Here is a 6,117-nt window from a genome sequence, read left to right on the forward strand (position 1 = left end):
GAGATCTTTCTGCATTCAGCATGGTGAATATATGCTCTGTGTGTGTGTGTGTGTGTGTGTGTGTGTGTGTGTGTGTGTGTGTGTGTGTGTGTTACAACCACAGACTAACGAAGATTGGAAGATATAAGTTTCATGGGAAGTGAAGAAGGAGTAGACATCGGACTGTAGGTCAGACGGCTTAAGTTGGTGGGATTTCTTCTACATTTTGAAAGCAAGACAGTATCATCAAATTGTAATTTTTTGGTCCCCAGCAAAATGGAACAGAAAAATCAAATATTTTGGGAGGTGACTCTGTTTTGAGTCTTTCTTTGAATCTAGGGTTCTAGCCGTGTGTGTTTATGTGCCATTGATTTGACTCTTACGCCTGGTGACCCTATGAATGAGTGATGTCCACAATGTCCTGTCCTCAAAGGCCTTGCTCAGCTCCTGCAGACTCCTGACTATGGCTTCTTTTATGGAGTCAGTCCATCTCATAACTGGTCTTCCTCTTTTCCTGCTGCCTTCTATGTTTTCCCAGCATTGAAAGAATAAAAGATCTCACCTGTCATCTGCTTTTGGAGGATAATGGAGGGTAGTGGTGAGTTTAATTAGTTTAGAAATAATTTTTCATTACTTAGGGCTTAAGTATGTTTTTATTTCATATTTTTCTGAACGAAAATCAAGGAGAAGAAATTAAGATGTTTTTTCCATAAGATTTAGCTAGGTTTATTAATTTTCCTACTTTATACTTCTGCCAAAAGAAAAACTGGGATATGTTTCTTTGTGCAACAACGTGTATTTCCTCTCTCTCTCTCTCTCTCTCCCCTCCCCCTCCCTCTCTTCTTCTCTCCCTCCCTCCTTCTCTCTCTCTCATACATGTGTGCATGTGTGTGCACACCCAAACCACACACATTTTTAATTTAGCTGTGCTGAAGTTTTGTTTTTAGCAGTCACACACACACAAAAACAACTTTGTATAGGCAGTTGGTGAAGTGTATATATCTGTATATTAAGTAAGGTTTGACTGTTGGGAAAATGCAGCAACCCTCCCAGCTTGCTTATTTTTTCACTGACTATTTGTTAAGGAAATACCGCCTTGCCGCAGTGTGGACCCTGGCGGGGTGGGCGGGTTCTTGGATGGACTCAGAAGCTCCAAGGGCTGTTTTTGCTTTTAGCCAAAAATTAAATTGGATTAAATTGCCACTGAGCAGAGAAGAGCAATTAGACAGAGACGGACAACATCAAGTTTGATTTAGCTTGTGGACACTTGAGGCAGGCAGTGGAGGACTTCCTGTCACAGAAGAAGCTTATCTGCCAATTCTGTGATTGCACAAGTTCAAGGCATGTTAAGTGACGGTGCGGGGGGTTTACTGCTCTTGACATGAGACACCGAGACTGTAAATGACAGAGAAGGGGATAGGAGATGACTAGGAAAGGCTGATCCACAAAGGAGAGTGCCAGGGAGGTAGAGCTTGGACTTGAGACATCTGCTGTGTAGTTCTAGCTGAACCAGCACCAGCTCTGCCGATGACAGAACCTTGAACTCCTGCAGGTCCATAGACTGTCCTTTAATTCCTTTGAGATCTTATCACATTAAGCGACTCAGCCTCCCTGTGAGGCTGGTGATGGAGAGACAGGGAGAATATAGAGGTACACCAGAAGCCTGTTGGAAGAGTAGCGAGATGGCCTCATCGAAAAAATCACTCTTCTATGACTCATATATAAGGTCCAGTTAATTTAAAGAGAAGTTTTTCACCTTTATAAGGTGATATTTCCCAAAACAATGGAAAAAAATTGTTTTAAAAAAATGGGTTCTGTTTTTCTGGCCTGACTGTGTGAGCCATGGTTTCTATATCTTTGCTATAGGAGTTTGAGGTCTCTGGGCTCTAGAGAGTCAGACAGTCTCCTTTCAAAGGGCTTCAGAGGATATGGCCTGGGCATTTTCCTTCTTCCTTGTTGGCCTTCTGGTACTATTCACAAGACTTTACATTAGTTGCTGGGCTGCGTTTTCTGCTTACCCGGGCTGATGGCCTCTATGGCTATCCTTCTGCTGAGCAAATCACAGAAAAGCAATTCTGAATCTGTCTACTGGACCGTGATTGTACGCTTTTCACTGCTAGCTACACTCAGCCATGGCTGAGCTACTGCTCAGCAGGTGCTTCTTGAAAAATAATGGAAGAGCTTCTTGCTTTTCCTTAATCCAGCAACATTTGAAACCTTTGCTCTGATGCAAGCGTACTCTTACTAAAAATAAATGTGCTCGCTCAAGTGCCATTCATCTCAACAAAACCCTGTGAGTCTGCTTTATTTCTTATTCTTATTTTCCCAGCATTCAAAGAGAAAGAAGTTTCTTTCTTTTGACATGTCCTAAGAATACTTATCAGCAGTGACTTTACTCAGACATCCTTCAAAGTATGTACACCTCTAGATTTTAAGTACCTGCTTCTGTATTTCTATTTGAAATCACTCTCCTTTCTTAAATCTAGGAAGAGAGTCCTGTAGAATTTTTTTTTTAAAGTAATAATTCTAATCTGGAGACAAATAGTAACAATATTATCCAATAGTCACGATATTTCCTTGGGTTAAACTTAGTAGTTAGATATCAAGAAGGCTGTGATTCCAAGATGATTTTTAACTAAGCATGTAAAAACGTGATGGGCTAGTCCTTACAAATTGCTTTCATATCATGTGCTGGTTTCTATTTAGAAATAGAAGTTAAATATGACATTTAAAGCTGTGGAATGATTACAGATTTGAATGCCAGTGGTGGTATTTCATAAGAGCTGCTGCTTGCTTATGGAAGATAATTTAACCTGTCATATATCCTCTTAAATTCTTGGATATAGGTGCACTAGGACAGTGTGACTAGCATTTGTCTTGTATCACTAAAATAGCTTGAGAGGGCAAACCTTGACCACAAACAAGTTCTAGGCTGGATGGATGTATCTAAAAACTAAATTTACTCTTCAGGGTACAAATATTGTTTAGTCAACTACATATGCTCATGAAAATGTTTTTATTTTCCACTTAAATTAGCACTGAGCCAGCGGTAAATGTATTCATTGATTTTTTTTTTTTTTTTAAGTTTTTGGTGTGAAATAATTTCAGACAGAAAAATGTTGAAAATTTATTATAAAATATTTCCATGTGTGCCTTTCACCCATATTTCCCAGGTATTTATTCAGTCGATTATTTATATTCTCTCTCTCCCTTTCTTTCTCTCTGTCATGATACGACCTTATGCCCCTATATTTTGGAGTGTAGTTCTTACAAACTAGAATATTCTTGTTATAATTATCATAATCAGAAAATTAACACTTATAAAATACTGTTATCCAATCTATAGACCTTATTCATATTTTGATAATTATGAACTAAAGTACTTTATATCAAAAGAAAAGTAAACGATGGTCAGGATCCAGTCAAGGATTCCAGGACTAGTTTCTTGAGCGTCCTTTAATCTAGAGTAGATCCTCGTTCTTTCTCTGTCTCTCTGATCTTTATATTTTTGAAGTTTAAGCAACGCCCCTTCATTTGGGTTTGTACCGTATCTCCATGATGAGGTTCAGGTGATTGGCAGGGGAGGTCACCGAAGAGATGCTGTGTCCTTCACAGAGGACACCATTTCCTCGTTTGGTTGTGACAGGGTCTGTCAGGTTTCTCCACTGAAGATTTATTACTCTCCTCTTGTAATTAATAGCTGTCTCGCAGGAAGATACTTTGAAGCTATATACAATCCAATTTTTCATCAGACATTTAGTCCCTAGTTTTAGCATTCATGGATGCTTCTTCTTGCCTAAAACGTCTATTACTATGGTAGCTGCTTGGCAAATGGTGATTTTCCGATCTCTTCATCTTTCCTCCCTTATTGGTTTGCATTCTATCGTAAGAACTTTTCTTTTCCTTCCATTAATTAATTTATTTACCTGTTTATATCAACATTAACTCGTGGATTCTTTCTTATTTTGTAGGTTGTAATCATGATTAACATTATTTATTTTGATGGTCAAATTGTCCCCAATTTGGCCATTGGGAGCCTCTTTGGACAAGATTCTGTCATTCTTTGAACACTTTCTTACTTTCTGTCACAGGAGCATCACGTACTTTTCATGTGCCAGCCCCAGAATCAACTATTTCTCCAATGGGGGCTGGTTCCTTTCCGTGGAGAATGATATTTAGAAACCAAGATTTGGGCTTTACATATGGTCATCACATTGATATGTCACTGCTTACAGAGTCCCTTAGTGGGCACTGCTAGGAAATATAGGTACGTGGGTGTATGAATGCATGTATACACAAACACACCTCTATATTGGTGTTAATTTTGACCTTTCTGTATATATTGAAAAACATAATTTGTTTCGATTACTACAATTCCAGTCTAATGGTTCTTTCTTAGCCTTCTTTTTCATATTTATAACTTCCTTCTCCAACAGCGGGAAACCTGGTCCTCAATATTTACAATAGAGTTTTTTAGCGTTGAATCCTTTAGCACATATAAAGTACATTCAGAATTACAAATCAATACCATTTTGGAAAACAAGCTTACTAACTAAATCTCAGTCTTGGTTTGGAATTCTGTCTTTAACCTGAGGGCATGTAGTCAACATACTGTGTTAAAAGGTCACCTGGGTCTGTTTTCTCTCCCTTTACAGTAGTTATACAATCGGTTAGATTTGCTCATTTTTATTTTTGTTCCATCGTGAATTTTTCCTCCCATCCCTCTGGATTGCGTTATTGTTTATCGATATAGTTCTAAGTCATAACTATACAAAAAGATATACTTGGAGAAGCATTGCTTCTCCATCTCTTCTACCCAATTCCCACACCCCCATCATTTTATCCCTATTTCTAATCACCCTCTGTTGGTAACCGATATCTGGTTTTCCTTCTTGTGTTTCTTTTTTCACAAATGAGCAGACAAAAATATGTTTTTACTTCCTCATTGTGCTTACGTCAAATAGATGAGCTTTTTCACTTTGCTTCTTTTCCTTGTAGACGCTGTAAAAGAATAATGTAAGCACATCTGTAATAGTACATCAGATAGATATAATTTATTCAACTGCTTTCTTTTGTATGAACATTTCGATTGCATATTTTATATATATTTTATAATGACAAATAATGCTATAATGGATAAACTTGTGATTATATATTTTCGTATTGATGGCGGGGGGCGGCGCTATATTTTCAGGGTAAATTCCTAGGCAGGGCATTGCTGGGTTAAAAGGCATGCATAGTTTTGTCGTATATTGTCAATTCCCTAACAGAGTTTGTATCAATTTGCAATCCAACCAGCAATATACAAGACTGTCTGTTTCTCCATAGCCTTGCCGACACGGCATGTGCCATGCTTTTTAATTTTCACCAGTTTGATAGGTGAAAAAGGTATCTCAGTGAAGTTTTACTTTGCATTTCTCTAATTATAAGTAGATCTTTTAAATGAGAACCAGTCAGGTAAGTTATATCCTACGAGTTTCATTTGGTTTTCTACAAAGTATATTCGTATCCTATTGACCATACATTCTTAAGTATATAGTAGGTATTTCCATCATATGTTTAAATAGTTGCCAAGGATATAATCTCTATCATATTTTATATACTGTGATTTTAAATAATATTGCTACATGGCTCTTTAAAATATAGTCAATATAATCTAAATACCAAAATAGCATCTTTAAAAAAAAATCATGAACAAACTCTTCTTTAACAATCATACATTTTATAACTTTTCCTTTCTGATCTCTAATAGCCCTTCTGTTCCCTCTCCCACCCCTCACACAAATGTCATCCTAATAAATTATAGCTGCATGCTTGAAAGTCTTCTATTGATTACCCTGTGAGATTACACAAAGAATTAGACATTCAAATCAGAAATCTCATCTAGTACCAAACTTTACAAATGGTTTCAGAGAAACAATCAAAAGATGCAAGCAAAATATGGTAAGATTTGGGGCTGTCAGAGCAACTTTCTTGCAGCATCATAAGAGGCCTAGTCCAAATTAACGCAGAAGATATCTCATATGGTACGTGGTTATAGATTAGGACTTGCCTGCTAGCAAACAGCGGAAGGTCTGTCATTAATAAGTTGACAAAAAGATATGACCAGTCATTTCTTTTTGGGGGCGGGGCTAGCTC

The 6,117-nt window shown here is 37.5% G+C and overlaps 1 protein-coding gene across 1 annotated transcript in view; it reads left to right on the plus strand.

The window, feature by feature from the left end:
* Positions 1-6,117, plus strand: part of PID1 (phosphotyrosine interaction domain containing 1) — a 19,740-nt gene that overhangs the window by 2,101 nt on the left and 11,522 nt on the right. The gene's annotated exons all lie outside the window — the stretch shown is intronic.

This window comes from Pteropus alecto, unplaced genomic scaffold (assembly GCF_000325575.1).
Source record: "Pteropus alecto unplaced genomic scaffold, ASM32557v1 scaffold110, whole genome shotgun sequence".
In the NCBI taxonomy this organism is placed as follows: Eukaryota; Metazoa; Chordata; class Mammalia; order Chiroptera; family Pteropodidae; genus Pteropus; species Pteropus alecto.